Below are 20,307 nucleotides of genomic sequence, written 5' to 3'. Positions count from 1 at the left end.
TGAGGATGAGACAAGTATAGTAAAGGCTGCACATCCACTAACTGGTAAAATTTGAATACAAGTTTCCCTGACTCCACTGTTGTGTGCTTTTAATGCCCTTGCTGTTCAACGTGTGTCTCAAGGACCAACAGCATCATATTACAGGAGAGTTTCCCAGAAATGCAGAATCTCACTCTCTACCTAGACCTACTGAATGAAATTCCTCATTAAAGTTTGAATAGAATAGCATATGCTACACTATTGTCCCTTGGGTATTCATGGGGGATTGGTTCCAGGACCTCCCACAAGCTTAAGTCCCTGATATAAAATGGTATAGTATTTGCATATAAAACCTATGCACATTCTCCCATATACTTTTTTAAAAACTTTTTTATAGAGATGGCAGTCTCGCTGTATTGCCTAGGCTGTTCTTGAACTCCTAGCCTCAAGCAGTCCTCCCAGAGTGCTGGGATTATAGGCGTGAGCCACTGTGCTCGGCTACTTCCATATACTTTAAACCATCTCTAGATTATTTATAATACCTAATACAATGCAAATGCTATGTAATAGTTGTTATACTGTATAGTGGGTTTTTTTTTTTTTCAGACAGAGTCTTGCTTTGTTGCCCAGGCTAGAGTGAGTGCCGTGGCGTCAGCCTAGATCACAGCAACCTCAAACTTCTGGGCTCAAGCAATCCTCCTGCCTCAGCCTCCCAAGTAGCTGGGACTACAGGCATGTGCCACTATACCTGGCTAATTTTTTCTATATATATTAGTTGGCCAATTAATTTCTTTCTATTTATAGTAGAGACGGGGTCTCACTCTTGCTCAGGCTGGTTTTGAACTCCTGACCTTGAGCAATCCGCCCACCTTGGCCTTCCAGAGTGCTAGGATTACAGGCGTGAGTCACCGTGCCCGGCCCTATACTGTATTGTTTAGGGAATAATGACAAGGAAAAAATCTGTACATGTTCAGTATAGACATAACTTTTTTCAAATATTTTTTATCTATGATTGATTAAATCCACAAATATGGAACTCATGGATATGAAGGACCAACTGTACTGCTATCCAGCATATGTAAGCCATGGCAGGATGGTTAGACTGGATCAAGGGTCCTAAAAATCAGTTGTTCAGCCAAACTTACTGAGGAAAATTTTAGAAATACTGATCTCAACTTGTATTGTATTGTACCTCTGGGGTTGAGCCTGAGAATCTATATATTAACAGGCTGCCTCTAATAAGCTATTAGAGTTGGGAACCACTGAAAAATGAGACCTACAAAGGTCTTTTCCAACCCTTACAGTCTCTAATTCCTGAAAAATTTGCAGGCGAGGATGCAGAGCTCAGTTATGTGCAACTACGGAAAATTACTTACCTGTTCACTGAAGATAATCATTTAGAAGGGATTTTAAGTTTCCCTCCAATAAATATAAGCTTCAAAGAGTGTAAATGGAGTGCAGATGGACAGAATGAGAGTAGAAAATACAGTATATGAAAATATATGACAATTAAAGTATTAATATTATATTTTATTCCAAAGAATTTTTAATGTATACATACATAGTAAAATAAGATATAAGCCTGTGTCTACAAAGCAAGTTTATTAGTTTTCATGGATGCCTTATATAAATCAAACTCATTATCTTAGAGTTTAATTTTTCAATATATACTGGGTCCCTATCTTTAAGGAGCCCACAGTTTAGTAGGAGAAAGACAATTACAATACAGTGTGATAAAGTACTAAGATGTGATAAATACAAGCTGCTACAGAGCATGTAAGATGGGGTCCTAACAGGCCGCTGATGTAGCAGGAGGGTAGTCAGGGAAAAATAAGTCTTGAAAGCAGAGTAGAAGTTGTTCAGGGGAAAAAGGGCATTTCAGAAAGATAGCACAGCATGTGGAACAGGGCAGAGGCCAAAGGGAATGTAATAACTTCAATGAACTGATAATATCATAGGCATATAGGTTGAGTGTGGAGTGGAATGAAGAGAAAAATGTTGATGAAGTAGTCAGAGGATAGATCACAAAGGTTCTATATAACATTCCAAGAAGGATGGACATTATCCAGAGTCTTTGAGTGTTTTTTTTTATTTTTTTATTTTTGAGACAGAGTCTCACTCTGTTGCCCAGGCTAGAATGCCATGGTGTCAGCCTAGCTCACAGCAACCTCAAATTCCTGGGCTCAAGCGATCCTCCTGCCTCAGCCTCCCAGGTAGCTAGGACTTCAGGCACATGCCACTGTGCCTGGCTAATTTTTTCTATTTTTAGTTGTTCGGCTAATTTCTTTCTATTCATAGTAGAGAAGGGGTCTTATCTTGCTCAGGCTGGTCTCGAACTCCTGAGCTCAAGCAATCCACCTGCCTCGGCCTCCCAGAGTATTAGGATTACAGGCATGAGCCATCATGCCTGGCCTGAATGGTTTTAAATAGGGGAGTGGCATGATGAAATTTGTATTTTGGAAAAATTACTCAGATAGCTTTGGAAAAGATGGATTCAAAAGGCATGAAACTGAAGCAGAAGAGCTACTGGGAAATAATTGCAATAAGTTAAGGAAGAGATAATGAGGAGAGCCTATATTTGAAAGATTTGAAAAGTTAAATGGAACTTTGTGACAAAATAAATAGGGAGACACGAAGAGTCAGGTTTCTGGTTGACTACTGGGGTATAGTATTGCCACTAACTGGGATAAAGAATGCAGAAGGAAGAGCAGACTTTCAGGGGAAATGGGGATGGGAAAATGTTGGGGAAAGAAAATGAGATCAGTTTGGGCCATGTTGAGTTTGAGGAGCCTATGGAATGGTTGAGTAGACAAATGGATATGTGGATGATTGCTCAGAAGACAGAGGACTGAAGACATAGGTGTGGATATCACGAGCACGTGCATTGTGATTATGAGAACAGATACATTCACCCAGGAAGAGGTTGCAGAGTGAAGTAAGAGAGGGCTGAGGACAGAGCCCTGGGAAACAACATTTGAGGAATGGCAGAGGAAGAAGAGCTCATTTTTTTTTTTTTGAGACAGAGTCTCACTTTGTTGCCCAGGCTAGGGTGAGTGCCGTGGCGTCAGCCTAGCTCACAGCAACCTCAAACTCCTGGGCTCGAGTGATCCTTCTGCCTCAGCCTCCCGAGTAGCTGGGACTACAGACATGCACCACCATGCCCGGCTAATTTTTTGTATATAGTTGGTCAATTAGTTTCTTTCGATTTTTTTTTTTTTTTTTTTAGTAGAGACGGGGTCTCGCTCAGGCTGGTTTCGAACTCCTGACCTTGAGCAATCCACCCGCCTCGGCCTCCCAGAGTGCTAGGATTACAGGCGTGAGCCACCACGCCTGGCCAGAATAGCTCATTTTTACAGCAATAATAAATGTAAGACAAATGACAGAATTAGAAAATTACCATTTGGCCATAATTGTAATAATAATTGAATCAGGCAAGAATCATTAGTGGACGCTAAGACTAGTGGATGAAAGTTTGAGGAGTAACAAGATATCAATATAGGAGGTAAAGAAGCAGCAGCCAAGGAAGTAGGAAAAGCAGAACAATGTAGAATCACGGAGCTAAGTGTATTCATTTTCTATCGCTGCTACATCAAGTGGCCACAACTTTAGTGGCTTAAAACAACACATTTATTTTCTTATACTTTTGAAGATCAGGAATCTAAAATCAGTCTCACAGGGCTAAAATCAAGGTGTCAACAGGGCTGATTTCTTCTGGAGGCTCTAGGGAATAATTCACTGCCTTGCCTTTGTCAGCTTCTAGAAACCACCTGCATTCCTTGACTCATGGTCCCTTCATCCATCTTTGAAGCCAGCAGCATAGTGTTGTCACATCTCCTTCACTGTCTTTGCTTTCTTAGTTACATCGCCTTCTCTGCTGTCCTGCCAGTCTCTTATAAAGACCCTTGTGATTACATTGGGTCCACCCAAATAATCCAGGACAACTTCACCATCTCAAGATCCTTAACTCCATCATATCTGGAAAGTCCTTTCATCTATAGAAAGCAATATATTCACAAGTTCCAGGGATTAGAATGTGGACAGATCTGAGGGACCAGTGTTCTGCCTACCACACTAAGGAAGTAAGAGTTTCAAGAAGGAGTTTCAAAACAGTCCAACACAGAGGAGAGGTCAAGGAAGATCAGGACCAAAGAGTAGCTTTTGGATTTAACAATTGCAAAAAAACTGTGGCCTTGGCAAGAATAATTTTGGAGAATTGGTAACACTGAAGCCAGAGTAAAGTAAGTTAAGAAGTGAATACGATGCATTGTGGATAACGTGGGGCAGATTTCTCACTGTTGGTGAAAAGATTCAAAATATAGAAAAGGAGAAGGACAGAATAAACTCTGTGGGCTGAATTGGAATTAGAGAATCAGTGTGAACTCATTGTTATATACATATTAAAATATATAGAGAAATATCGATATTTGGGTATATATTTATGCATATACATATACATATGTTGTAGGTGTGTGTATGCATGTACATACATACACATGTATGTATACACATCTATTTCATAGCTCTGTCTACTGAGAGGTTCTCCAGGCAGCAAGCACAATAAGCCTCCAGATTCTGGGTCTTAAATGCAATTCTCTAGGAAAAGAAACAGGACTCCTTGAAGAAATGGCTGATTCCAGGGCTGGAGCAAGGAAAGTACAAGATGAGCCTGGAATATCTTATTTATGCAAGAAAGTAACAAAGTACTCAAAGAATGATGGGGGCATGTCAAACAGACACAAGAGCTATCGTGAAAAGACTTCTATTGGTCAAATCTAGAAAACTAGAGCATTAAAATAAAGAATCATAATAAGGCTGGGCTCAGTGGCTCACGCCTGTAATCCTAGCACTCTGGGAGGCTGAGGCAGGCCGATCGTTTGAGCTTAGGAGTTTGAGATCAGCCTGAGCAAGAGTGAGATCCCATCTCTACTAAAAATAGAAACAAATTAATTGGACAGCTAAATATATATAGAAAAAATTAGCCGGGCATAGTGGCGCATGCCTGTAGTCCCAGCTACTAGGGAGGGGCTGAGGCAGGAGGATCGCTTGAGCCCAGGAGTTTGAGGTTGCTGTGAGCTAGGCTGATGCCACGGCACTCATTCTAGCCTTGACAACAAAGTGAGACTCTGTCTCAAAAAAAAAGAGAAAGAATCATAATGAAAGATGATAACCCTTTGAATAATGCAGGAATCTATGAGTCCACACTGATAGAAGTAAATAAATGGTAGCGAAAGGAGAGCCCATTTTTACAGCAACAATAAATGTAGGAGAAATGACAGAATTAGAAAATTACCATTTGGCCATAATTGTAACAATAATTGAATCAGGCAAGAATCATTAGTGGACGCTAAGACACTAAGTAGTAACAAGATATTTATATAGTCTCATAGTATCTCCCTACTAGACATTAATTAGTATAAGACGAAAAAATAGTAACTTTACAGTGGAGAAACTTATCGAACAGGATTTTAACCAAGTTATCAAAGCCAATAGAGCAAGTAACGGGACCAATCAATATCATGTGCTTACTGAGGACACATCACTTCTATGATATTCCTTCCCAAACTGCAAGTATTGAATCTAATCTTGAGGAAAACTCGATAAACCCAAATTGAGGAACAGTCTGTAAAATAGCTGGCTGGCCTATACTCTTCAAAATTGTTAATGTCATGAAACACAAGGACTATAGTACTATTCCAGATTAAAGAAGACATGAAAACTGAGTGCAGCTCATGAAGTGAGATTTTCTTCTGCTATAAAGACATCACTGGAACAAATTCAGTGACATCTGAATTAGGCCTGTAGATTTGTTAATATCGTATCAACGTTAATGATCTGATTTTGATCAGTGTACTTGGGTTATATAAGAAAGTGTCTTTATTTTTAAGAACTGAACTCTGAAGTACTTGAGAATAAGTGGCATCATGTCTATAACTTACTCTCAGATGGTTCAGAACAAAAGAGGTGTATGTGTGAGTGTGTGTGCGTGTGTGTGTGTGTGTGTGAGAGAGAGAGAGAGAGAGAAGGAGGAAGTAAATGTGGTAAAAATGTGGTAAAATGTTAACATTTGAGGAATCTGGGTGAATGGTAAATGGGATTTCTTCCTACTCTTCTTGCAACTTTTCTATAAATCTGATGTCAAAATAAAAAGTTAAAAGAGAAAAGAAGTGATTATGAAGTGAAAAAGTTGAGATGCCAAGTTCTTTTCAACCAGTTTTACTCTACTTTTCAATTTCTGTAGGTACCTTTACCTCCTTCCTACATCACAAAGTTAGTGCTTTATCATTCACATGGAAGAACTATCAGATTCTCAGTTTCTTGACCTATTCATCTCCCATGATCCTTTTTCTCAACTCCAACTCAACTACCTACTACTAGGGTAACTCCCTAGAAGTCATTATCACAAAAATGCTATTACATCTGCCATTTTTATTTAAAATATCCCATTTCCCCTACTACTCATGCTCACTGCCAAAATACACACACACACACATGCACACACACACAGTCTGAGACTTCAAATCTATTGTCCATTACTCTTCTCACTATTCATAAGCCACCCTCCTGACTTCACTTCACTCCTTAACCATTCCTGAATCCACGTTTCATCCTTGGGAATACACTCAACTCCCTTGCTCATTTCTCCATTTACTCTACTGGCAAAACTCCAACCCTGGATGAACTCTGCCATCTGCCTTTTTGGAGCTTGCATCCGAGCTGCTGAATAACCTGGGAGAATATCACACAGCTGAGCTGATTGGTTTCACTCAAGGTTTAAGTTAATGACCTTAAAGCATCCCTTAAAGTCCCTTGAACTTAAAATTCAAGAGTCCCTCCACTGTGCTCCGAATCCCATCCCTTTTTTCTCTTCAAGTAATCTGCTTCTTCAGTTATCTCCATTCTCTTCTGCAACAGCAATCTCTTCCTCTCCTTTGGACCATCAGAGTTGAAGCATGCTCTAGTACTGCTGATCTTAAAAAATAAACACTCTCCCTTGATGATATATCTACCTCCAACTTCTATTTATCTGTTCCCCTATATAGCCAACTTCTCATATATAAAGTTGTCTGCACATGCTGTTTCCATTTCCTGCCTTCCCATTCAATCCCCAGTCTATTTCAATTAGACCTTCACCCCTACAATTCTACCAAAACAGCTGGTATGTCACCATGACCTACATGTTGCTAAATCTAATGGGCACTTATCTGTCCTCATTTTACTCACACTCTCAGCAGCATTCAGCTCTGTTAGCTACTCCTTCCATTTTGAAATACACTTCCCCCTTGCCTTTCCTGACACCACAATCCCATGTTTTTCCTCCGAACTTCATAGTCACTCATTCTCCTTTGCTACCTATTCTTCCTTTAACTTATGTTTAAGGTAGATGTTTAAATATTGGTATTCTTCAGTAATCTTCCTATACCCTTTTCTCTTTTCACTCTACATTCTCACATTGGGTGAACTCAACCATTCCCATGGATTTAAATGCCATTTTTGCCACTTTAAAAATAAACCTTATGCTCACTAGTGGTCACTCCTTCCCCCAACCCTCACCCCCAGCTCCTAGCAACTATTAATCTATTTTCTATCTCTATGGATTTACTTACTCTGGACATTTCATGTAAGTGGAATCATAAAATCTGTAGTCCTTTTTGACTGGTTTCTTTCACTTATCACAATATTTTTAAAGTTCATCCATTTTGCAGCATGTATCAGTATTTAATTCCTTTTTATAGCTGAATAATATTCCATTGTATGGATATACCACATTTTTTCTGTCCATTAATCAGCAGGTGGGCATTTGGATTGCTTCCACTTTTTGACTGTTATGAATGATGGTGCCATGAACGTTCACGTATGAGTTTTTGTGTGGATATGTGTTTTCATTTCTCTTGGGTATATACCCAGAAGTAGAATTACTAAGTCATATGGTTCTCTATGTTTAACATTTCAAGGAGCTGATAGATTTTTTTCTAAAGTGGCTGCACTACTTTACATTCCCATCAGAAATGTATGAGAATTTCAATTGTTCTGCATTCTCACCAACATTTATTATCATCTTACTTTTTACTTACAGCCACCCTATGTGCATGAAGTAGTATTTCATCGTGATTTTGATTTGCATTTCCATGATGACTAATGATGTTGAACATCTTTTTATGTGCTTATTGGCCACGTGCATCTCTTCTATGGAGAAATGTCTATTCAGATCCTTTGTTCAGTTTTTAATCAGGTTATTTGTCTTGTTGTTGACTTGTAAGAGTTCTTTATATATTCTTGATACAAATCCATTAATCAGATACATGATTTGCAAAATTTGTCTCCCATTCTGTGGGTTGTCTTTCTATTTCCTCGATGGTGTCCTTTGAAGCACAAACATTTTTTTTGAGACAAGATCTTGCTCTTTCACCCAGGTTGGAGTGCAGAGTCATGATCACAGATCACTGTAACCTCAAATTCCTGTGCTCAAGCAATCCTTCTGCCTCAGCCTCCAGAATTGCTAGGACTACAGGCATGTGTCACCACAAATGGCTAATTTTTAATTTTTTTGTAAAGATGGGGTCTCCTTATGTTGCCCAGGCTGGTCTTGAACTCCTGGCCTCAAGTGATCCTCCTGCCTCAGCCTCCCAAAGTTTTGAGACTAGTGTGAACCACTGCACCCAGCCCACACATTTTTAATTTGATGATATCCAGGTTACCTATTTTTTGGTTGATCGTGTATCTGGAGTCATATCTAAGGAATCATTGCCTAATCCAAGGTCTTGATGATTATAAGTCAACATATACCTATGTTTTCTTCCAAGAATTCTATAGTGTTAGCTCTTACATTTAGGTCTTTGATCCATTTTGAGTTAATTTTTGTATATGGTATGAGGTATGGGTCCAACTTCATTCTTTCACATGTGTATAACTAGTTGTCAACCACATGTACATCTAGTTGTGCACCATCTGTTTAAAAGGCTATTCTTTCCTCCTTATGTTCTGAAACAAAAAAAATCAATTGAATATAAATGTGAGGGTTACCTCTGAACTGTTAATTCTATCCCATTGATCTACATGTCTATCCTTATGCCAATACCATGCTGTCTTATGTATTGTAGCTTTACAGTAAATTTTGAAATCAAGAAGTCTGAGTCCTCCAACTTTGTTCTTCTCTTTCTAAATTGTTTTGGCTAAGCTCACCATTGCATTTCCATATGAATTTTAGGATCAGCTTGTTGATATCTACACAAAAAGCCAGCTGAAATTTTTGATAGGAATTGTATTGAATCTATAGATTAATTTGGAAGCTATTGACCTCTTAACAATATTAAGACAATATAGTATTTCCAATCCATGAACATGGGATATCTTTCTATCTGTTTAGATCTTCTTTAATTTCTTTAGACAATGTTTTGTAGTTTTCAGAGTTTGGCACTTACTTTTGTTAAACCTACTTCTAAGTATTTTACTCTTTTTAATGCTATTGTAAATGGAATTGCTTTCTTAATTTCATTTTGGATTTATTTTGCTAGTGTATAGAAATACAATTGATTTTTGTTATATTGATCTTATATGCTACAACTTTGCTGAACTATTAGCTTTAATAGTTCTTTTTTTGTGGACTTCTTAGGGATTTTCTATATACATGATCATGCCACCTGTAAATAAAAATAATTTTACTTATTCTTTTCCAAACTGAATGCCTTTTATTTCATTTTCTTGCTTAATTACCTTAACTAGAACCTCCAGTACATGTTGAATAGAAGTGTCTTGTTCCTGATCTCAGGAGAAAGTTTTCGGTCTTTCACTATTGATGATGTTAGCTGTGGGGTTTTCATAGATGCTCTTTATCAGGGTGAGGAAGTTCTGTTCTATTCCTAGTTTGTTGAATCTTTATATCATGAAAGGGTATTGAATTTTTTCAAATGCTTTTTCTGGGTCTATTGAGATGACTGTATGGTTTTTATCCTTTATTCTATTGATGTGCTCTGCATGATTTTGAAATACATATTGTAAGAACTACTAGAGGAGTCATCTATCCACACAGTAGGAAAGTCCCTTTACTTAACCAAAAGTATGCTTCACAAAACGTTGTTAAAAGTTTTTTCTGAGCCTAGGAAAAGATGTCTTTGGGAGCAATCCACGTGGGCCGCCACTAGGAGGAGTAGTTGAGAGATATTCAAACTAGCCCTCTAGAAACACCCTGTGATAAAAACAAATTTTAGTCTTATGACTTTGAAAATCCCCTTTTCCAATGGAAACCAAGTAGTTCGGAGGGGGGTGGAGGGGATCGGTAAATTCACACCTAATCGGTACGATGCATACTATTTGGGTTATGGGCACACTTATAACTTTGACTCAAACTATACAAAAGCAATTCATGTAACCAAAATGTTTGTACCCCTGTAATATTCTGAAATAAAACAAAAAACAAACAAACAAAATATCCCTTTTTCTATTTTAGGAAAGTTGCAGAGGGGAGATGCTTAAAAATGAGTAAACTCCATTGCCATATTCACAGTAAGCTAAATTGGCCAGAAACATGTGTTGGATGTTCTTACTCCTCACAGAAAATAAAAATAAATATGGCTGGGTGGCATTAGATTGTGGGGTCTGAGTGATCCTGGAAATCAAGGCAGGAAAGAAAGCACACTTGAGAAGACTGCTCAAGTGAGAGAGAGCTCAGATGTGATGTAGTCAGTGAGATAATTCCCCAAGAAAAAAGAAACTCAAAGAGAGGTTTTTACCAAGTGGCCTGAGTAAAGGAAAGGGAAAGAGACAATATAGTACCTTGGTTAAGGGCACCAGCTTTGACATAGACTACCTTGGTTTGAATACCAACTCTGTGCCATTTCCTAGTTAATGACCTTGAGCAAATTACTCTACCTCTTAGAACCTCAGTTTCCTCACCTATATAATGGGCATAGAGTTGCTAAGAATAAATGACATTGTGTGTTAAAACCTCTGACAAAATGCCTAGCACATAATAGTTACTCCATAAAAATGGATATTCCCTTTCCTCCCTGATTGAGAAAACAATGTTACTGACCAGAGGATAACTTCATGTCATAGGGTAAACGAATCAGGAGTAAGACAATGATTTTATCCAACTTTCCAGATGGAAGGTCATGAATTCTGGAGATAGACCCTTGGATTCATGAAGGGTCAATTTAATTCCCTTACACAAGCATAAAACTAAATGGATAATGTATGAGCTTTGGTATCAGAATGTTTTTCACTGCATGTTAACAGAAAACCCTGCCACAAGTTGGCTTGAACAATGTAATATAATATATTATCTCCTATAATAGGACATCCAGACATAGTGTGTTCCACAAAATTAGTTGATTCAGCAGCTGGATAATCTCATGAAGTACACAGGTTCTTTGGTCCTTCTTCCTGCCATCTAAAGCATCCCATTCATCCTAGGGCTGGTTTCTCCTGTGGTTGTAAGGAAACCATTTATAGTAATCTGTATATGCATACTTATTCACATCTGGTGGGAAGGAAAGACAAAGCCTCTCCTTCAAGCATAAACTAAATATCCTTCATTTCAGTCTCACTAGGGTCCCCATTGGTCATTGATCACCTCTGAATTTATTAATAACTGTCATCATAGGATTGTCAATCTCTGATTGGCTTAAGCCTGGGTTCTTAAACCAATCGCTAGCAAGAGGGAAGGGATTATCATAGATGATTCACACTAATCAGATCAGGCCCATGAAAATTAAGGAATCAATCCAAGATGCCCAATAGTCAGCTAATAGAGGCAATAGAGACAGCAGAGGAAAGGGAGAGGAAGAAATTACAAATAAGTGACACAAGATGATTTCCCAAAAAGGGCCTAGATTGAAAGTGTCCCTTGAAATCCCATCCTAGTAAATGAACACACACATAAACAAGCCCCCGGCAACTATAGAAACATTGTTGTGAAATTTTAGGATGTCAATAATAAAGAAAAGAATAAAATTTCTGAAAGAGGAAAAACAGGAAAAAAAATTTGTCAGGCATTGGATGTTATAAGACAATGAAACAATGACTTCATAGGCCTGCAGAAAATGATTTTCAACCTAGAATTCTATACCAATTTAAACTATCAAGAAAGTGTTGGGGAGAATAAGGATGATAGAAAATCTGTTTACCACATATCTTGTCTTTAAAAGTTTCTCGATGATGTGTTCCAGCAAAATAAGGGAGTAAACCACAAAAGAGATAAACACAGGATCTATGAAACAATGAATCTGATCCAGGACTATGGTAGAGAAAAGCCCCTGGAAGGCAACTGTTGTCTAGAGCAGTGGCTTTCAACCAATGGTGATTTTGTCTCCCCATTGGCCTGCCAGGAACAACTGGTAGTATCTGGAGACATTTTTGGTTGTCACAAATCAGAGTGAGAGCGAGAGCGAGAGCGAGAGCGAGAGCGAGAGCGAGAGAGAGACAGAGACAGAGACAGAGACAGAGACAGAGACAGAGAGAGAGAGAGAGCGAGAGAGCGAGAGAGCGAGAGAGCGAGAGAGCGAGAGAGCGAGAGAGCGAGAGAGCGAGAGAGCGAGAGAGCGAGAGAGAGAGAGAGAGAGAGAGAGAGAGAGAGAGAGAGAATGTGCCCGGGCATGCACACATGCTACTGTATCTAATGGGTGTTTGAGGCCGAGATACTGTTAAACATTCTGTAATGCACAGAACATCCCCCCACAACAAAGGATTATTTGGCTCAAAATGTCAGTAGGGCCAATATTGGGAAACCCTGGTCTAGAGAGTAACCAATCCTGTCTACGTCATACCACCCTGAATAGGCCCAATCTCATATGATCTCAGAAGCTAAGCAGGATCTGGCCTGGGTAATACTTGGATGGGAGAGTAATCAATCTAGATTGGAGCAAGAGCACAGACAGATCATGGAAGGGAAAGTAAGGGGATTTCCATAGAAGAGCTAGTTTTTATAGAGAGTTTGAAGGAAGTTAAGGGGTACAAGAAAGGCAAATACTATAAGAAATAGAGAATGGTAAATAAAAATTCCAGAAAACAAAAGATATAATTGCTAGACTTTCCCTGGCTTTTCAAGGAACAATATTTACATAGTCACAATAATAAAATACTCTTTACTAATTTTAAACTTCTGGAATTAACCTAAAGACAGAGCATGGACAGCTTAATTATCAACTCTGACAATGTAAAATTAAAAGTACAGATGAAAGAAGCTGGGCAGGAGAAAGGGAGGAGGAAGGATGAATGAAACGTAAAGGGACATTGACATCTTCATCTTACAAAGTGGGGAATATTATGTGGTGGAACAAAAAAATGGAGGTATACTTATATTAAAGTTACAAGGGTATATGTAATAAACTACATAACTCATCACTAATATTCAGGGCCCTTCCCTACAGATACTGCTTCACTTCCTCAGAGTATTGGCAACAGTATTGGCAACATGTTTTGAGAACTGAAATGTGAGCAAAAGTGATGTATGTCATTTCTGAGTGGAGGCTTGAAGGGCCAGCACATGCTTTGCCACTCTGTTTTTCCCTCCATCACCATCATTCCCGAGAGCGGTTACACCGTCAGCCTGGGCCTCAGAAGAAGGACGATCGTGGCATGGAGCAGCGCCCCCAGGTAATCAGCAGTGGAAATGCTGGTGGGAGGAATAAATCTTAGTGATTTTAAGCCACTAAGGTTTTTTGGTTGTTTATTACTGCAGCACAACCTAACCTATGCTATGTAACAATAGAAAAAGTCAGTACAGATTCTCCTCGACTTACGATGGGGTTGTGTCCCGATAAACTTGTCATAAATTGAAAATATCATAAGTCCAAAATGCATTTAATACTCCTAACCTACCAAACATCATAGCATAGTCTAGCTACCTTAAACACGCCAAGAACACATACATTTGCTTACAGTGGAGCAAAAATCATCTAACCCAGAGCCTATTTTATAATAAAGTGTTGAATATCTCCTGTAATTTATTGAATACTGTACTGAAAGTGAAAAACGGAATGGTTGTACGGCTACTCAAAGTACAGTTTCTACTGAATGCACATCACTTTCACACCATTGTAAAGTTGAAAAATTGTAAGCTGAACCATCTTAACTGAAGAATTTTCTGTAAAGTGTTGTAAACTATATTGAGAAGATGGAGAGTAGAGAAGTGCAAATAGGGGTGTGAGCTAATTCTTCATCTATGAAAGCAGGAAGTCAATAGATAATGTTTAAAATGAAAATAAGCAGTCATGTTATTTAGAGATACAGAGAAAACTACCAAGAAACAAACAATTTGTACCCCGATAATATGCTGAAATAAAAAAAAAAGAAACAAAAAAAATTACTAAAAAAAATTTAAGAGTTATTGCCCAGGGAGCAGTCCTAGGGTAGGAGGGGTAAGGCAGGAGGATTTTTGCTTTTATTATAAACTCTTCCAGACTTTCCTATGGTTTAAAATAATATGCTTGTGGTTTTTTGATCATTTAAAAAATTTCCATTATTTGACTTTATTTTATGCAAGCTCTAAAAAATGAACGTTGTGGGCCCCAGGAATATGATGATAGAATCCCAACTGAAGTCTTCCTAAAAGGGAAGTTGTGTTTTGGTTGACTCAGATCTTACATAACTAACTCATTCCTAAAGAACATTTTGACCACTTAATGGTCCAACTGGTAATCTGACAAACAGCTCCAAAATTCAGATGAGAACAAAAAGATTTTTTGTTTGTATCATTTAATAAATTTTCAGAGACAAAAGTACATCAAAAGAGTTTCTGCTCAGCAAGTAAGGTAACTTAAACTTGTTATAGAATGGGCTATTTTCAGATTTGGTGTTGTTCTTTAATAGGCTTTTCAAGGGGTTAGACTGCGGGCGTCCTCAAACTACGGCCCACGGGCCACATGTGAGTGTTTTTGCCCTTTTTTGTTTTTTGGTTTTTTTTGAGACAGGGTCTCACTTTGTTGCCCAGGCTAGAGTGAGTGCCGTGGCCTCAGCCTAGCTCACAGCAACCTCAAACTCCTGGGCTCAAGCGATCCTCCTGCCTCAGCCTCCCAAGTAGATGAGACTGCAGGCATGGGCCACCATGTCCAGCTAATTTTTTTTTCTATATATATATATTAGTTGGCCAATTGATTTCTTACTATTTATGGTAGAGACGGGGTCTCGCTCTTGCTCAGGCTGGTTTCAAACTCCTGACCTCGAGCAATCCTCCCGCCTCGGCCTCCCAGAGTGCTAGGATTATGCCTGTTTGTTTACTTACTTCAAAATAAGATATGTGCAGTGTGCATAGGAATTTCTTTTTTGAGACAGATTCTCACTTTGTTGCCCAGGCTAGAGGGAGTGCTATGGCGTCAGCCTAGCTCACAGCAACCTCAAACTCCTGGGCTCAAGCAATCCTGCTGCCTCAGCCTCCCGAGTAGCTGGGACTACAGGCATGCTCCACCATGCCTGGCTAATTTTTTTCTATATATATTAGTTGCCCAATTAATTTCTTTTATTTATAGTAGAGACGGGGTCTTGCTCTTGCTCAGGCTGGTTTCAAACTCCTGACCTCGAGCAATCCTCCCGCCTCGGCCTCCCAGAGTGCTAGGATTACAGGCATCAGCCACCGCGCCCGGCCAGTGCATAGGAATTTGTTCATATTTTTTTTTAAAACTATAATCCGGCCCTCCCATGGTCTGAGGGACAGTGAAGTGGTCCCCTGTTTAAAAAGTTTGAGGGGCCGGGTGCGGTTGCTCACACCTGTAGTCCTAGCTCTCTGAGAGGCTGAGGCGGGTGGATTGCTCGAGGTCAGGAGTTGGAAACCAGCCTCAGCAAGAATGAGACTTTGTCTCTACTATAAATAGAAAGAAATTAATTGGCCAACTAATATATATAGAAAAAATTAGCCGGGCATGGTGGCGCATGCCTGTAGTCCCAGCTACTCGGGAGGCTGAGGCAGGAGGATCACTTGAGCCCAGGAGTTTGAGGTTGCTGTGAGCTAGGCAGATGCCACAGCACTCCCTCTAGCCTGGGCAACAAAGCGAGACTCTATCTCAAAAAAAAAAAAAAAAAAGTTTGAGGACCCCTGGGTTAGAGCTTCGAGTTTTTCTCTAGTGGATTCCTCTCCCATAATGGACCTCAGCCTGTTTTCCAAAGCCTCCTTCATCAGCAACAAATTCTTCATGAAAATCATCTCTTACCTGGCCCCCAGATCAGCCCTGGCCCTACTGTTGACCCTCTCTAAAACCTAGATCCCAATCCGTACAGATGACACGGTCATCTAGGCAGGTCCCATTTAAAAACCACATGGCATTTTCAGCATCAACTCTGCTATAGTATTCCATAAAACAGAAACCGCATGCTATTTTCTTTATCTTATCTAGACTCATAAATATATTCCTGACATAACCACATCTACTAAAAAGCTCATTTATTTGCTCTTCACTTGTATAAAAGGAAAAATTCCCCACATACAATGTGGAGATTCCCCTCAGGAGTTTTTCGTGCTCATCATTATCACCACTGAGCTGCTGGGCCCGGTGCTCACACAGCTCCAGAGAGGAGCCACTACGCAGAATTCTCAGGTCGTTGGGCATGGTGCTGAATGTGCCATGTGCAGACAGACAATAGTTTTCAGTCCAGCTTGGCAGCAGTGACAACAACTGCTGAAATCCTAAACTGAGTTTTTAAAAAAGGAGAAGTGACAAGGAGGGTAACAGAAGTACATACTTGTGGCTATTTAAGAGATTTATGTCCAGATGCAAAGACACCTCAGCTCTCTTTTTAGAATAATTAATTAATGACTATCATTTGTTTTTGGTGACAGGGTCTCACTCTGTTGCCTGAGCTAGAGTGCTGTGGCATCAGCCTAGCTCACAGCAACCTCAAACTCTTGGGCTCAAGCGATCCTCCTGTCTCAGCCTCCTGAGTAGCTGGGACTACAGGCATGCGCCACCATGCCTGGTTAATTTTTAATTTTTTTTTATAGAGATGGGGTTTCACTATGTTGCCCAGGCTGGTTTCAAACTCCTGGATTCAAGTGATCCTCCCATCTCGGCCTCCCAAAGTGCTGGGATTACAAGCGTAAGCCACTGTACCCAGACTTCCTCAGCTCTTTCTGTGAGAGTCATTTCAGGGCAAACAAAAAATGGACAGTTTCAGACCTAAGAATGTGGTCATAAAATCCAACTTTTCATGTCTTCCTGGAAGGGAAATTGTGCTGGTATTTTGACTTCATTCTTTCTTTCTTTTTTTTTTTTTTGAGACAGAGTCTTACTCTGTTGCCCTGGCTAGAGTGCCATGGCATCAGCTAGCTCACAGCAACCTCAAACTCCTGGGCTCAAGCAATCCTCCTTCCTCAGCCTCCCGAGTAGCTGGGACTACAGGCATGTGCCACCATGCCCGGCTAATTTTTTCTATATATTTTGAGTTGGCCAATTAATTTCTTTCTATTTTTTAATAGAGACGGGGGTCTTGCTCTTGCTCAGGCTGGTTTCAAGCTCCTGACCTTGAGCGATCCACCCACCTCGGCCTCCCAGAGAGCTAGGATTACAGGCATGAGCCACCACACCCGGCCTTGAATTCATTCTTATATACCTACTCTATTACCAAAGAACACTTTTAATAACAGTATGCTTTTGGAAAATATGGCATAAAACATTTAAATGGATCAAATTTTCACAGAGAATGAGCATTACCATTTTTAGGTATCAGGGCTGGGTATGGTAGCTCACGCCTGTAATCCCAGCACTTTGAGAGGCCAAGGCAGGAGGATCACTTGAGGCCAGGAGTTCAAGACTGGCCTGGGCAACATAGTAAGACCCCATCTCTATAAAAAAAAAAATAAGAAAAATTAGCCAGGTGTGGTGGGATATGCCTGTAGTCCCAGTTACTCAAGAGACTAAAGCAGGAAAATTGCTTGAGCCCAAGAGTTTGAGGCTGCAATGAGCTATGATCATGCCACTGCACTCTAGCCTGGGTGACACAGGAAAATCCTGTCTCAAAAAAGAGAAAAAGGACTACACATCAGATAAATCACATACATAAACAGTGTCAAAGCACAAATACAATTGGGACATACTCTTTGATAATTTGCATTTTAAGTCTGTAATATGGAATCAATATATTGTATTGTTAGGTTACACAAAGGGCCCCTATGTACTATCAAGTATACAAGTAGCTCTATGAAAATCAAAACTCTCCAGTAATCATAAATTTGACCTAAATTATGATTAGATTTTATTAGTAATAATTCCACTTGTCCAAAAGTTAAATAGTAATTACCTTTCTATAGAATTTTAACTAATACCCTTTTTCTCCTTTACTAAAATTTCCTGCAGCATTCAGAGGCATTAAAAATGAGTCAGTTGGAGCCAAGCATGGTGGTCATGCCTGGAGTTCCAGTTACTTGAGAGGCTGAGGGGGGAGGATTGCTTGTGCCCAGGAGTTCGAGGCTGCAATGAGCTGTGAATCTGCCACTGCACTCCGGCCTGGGCAACTGAGTGAGACCCTATCGACCCCATCTCTAAAAACAAAAATATTATTCAATTGGTTTTAGCTACATTTTTGAAAAATAAGCATTAATTCCCCTCCTTTTTTTCTATCCTATTTTGCAGTGGTTCCCACATTTTAGCGTAGAAGAAATACCTGCAGAATTACATTAAAATGCAGATTCTTGCAGACTACCCTTAAGAAATTCTGATTCAGTAGATTTGGAGAGGGACCCAGGAATTGACATTTTAACCTGCACCCCTCAGTGATCCAGATGTAAATAGTCTAAAGACCACACTTTGGGAAACTCTGCTGAGAAAGTGTATTCCCTTAACAAACATTTAATGAGCAACTCTATTAGTCAGACACTGTGCTACGTGCTATAAATACAACAATGAAAAGATACAATGAAAGTACAATTTTCAGAAATCACTGTATCCTCAGCACCTACATGAAGAATGGCTTGCACACACAGTAGACATGCAATAAATATCTGTTAATGAATGGATGAACAAATGAGCTCATAATTGAGCGATGAAGCCAGACAAGTAAACAAGAAAATACAATATGGTGTGATCAGTACTATTTTAGAGGTGTTCATGGAGGAAGGGAAGAAGGAATCTAATATTTATTGGGGATATACTTTGTGACAGGCACCATGTGCACGTTCTACTCTATCACACAGGAGGAGAAGCAGTTAACTCAGCCTGGGGACAACAGAGAAGGCTTCTGGAGAAGAGGCAGCATGCACTGATTCTCTAAGGACAAGCAGGGTATGTGTATGTGTGTTGGTGGGCAGGGGGCTGTAGGAGTTTAGGGAATGAACTAGGCAGAGGAAACATGGGCAAGGGCAGAACACAGTCAAAGAAAAGTAAAAGCATAGAAAACGGAAATGGAAGCCTAAATAAAACCAGGTGCAAATAACCGTGCTGTACAATTCAAAGCAATGGAAATGGGAAGCTTCCTATTTAGATGTCATTTGAAGAGCAGTAGGAAGCCCACTGCCCAAAAAATCGTCTTTCTGACAGCCTGTCAATGATGTCTGAAAGCATGCCACTGGAAACTCATTACTTTGAGTCATTGACAAATTGTCCTGTTAAAAAACGAATATCACTCCTGGACTTCATTTCCTTTCCTTGATCTGGTTACTAGATTGGCAGATCAGAGAATGTGATAGCTATAGTAGATTTCATTGTATCCAGGCATTGAACAAAGTTTCCCATAATTTCCTTGTATATGAAGATGGCAAAATATAAACTGAATGCTTGAACTTTTTGTTGAGATGAACCCGTAACTAGTTGAACAACCATAGCAAAGAAGTGAATGAATGGTTTGGTGTCAGAATGGAAAGGAAGGTCTAGTAGAGAGCCAAAAGGCCCTATTTTTGGCCATGTCTTGTTTGGCTCATTTATAATTTTGGCTCACTACAAACAAGAGCTTTTAAAACTGTCAGAGCAATCCAGAGACAGAATGGACTGCCTTGGGGAGCAATGAACACTAGGCACTGAGGGATTCAAGCTCAACTTGAAGAATCCTCTACCCAATAGTTAAGCAGTGGAGAGGCCCCTTTTAAATCAATGTAGTGTTATGAATGAAGCATGAATTTTGAAGTTAAAAGACCTTGGTTCAAATCTCAGCTTCACTTACTAGCAATGTGACCCTGGGCAAGGCACTTAATCATGCTGATTTCAATTTCCCCATCTATAAACTGGGGATCAAAATACCTTCAGCAAATGCTGTGACAATGTCATATGTGAAACCATCTAGCACAGTGTTTGACACACTGTAGGTGTTCCACAAACAGTGGCTATTATACCAGTATTCTGATCCAGTGACTCAGAATATGACATAGAAATACATATCAAATCTACTGATGACACAAAGATAGGAGGGACTTGG

Source organism: Microcebus murinus, chromosome X, assembly GCF_040939455.1.
Source record: "Microcebus murinus isolate Inina chromosome X, M.murinus_Inina_mat1.0, whole genome shotgun sequence".
NCBI classification, from domain to species: domain Eukaryota; kingdom Metazoa; phylum Chordata; class Mammalia; order Primates; family Cheirogaleidae; genus Microcebus; species Microcebus murinus.
This window is presented reverse-complemented; position numbering follows the sequence as displayed.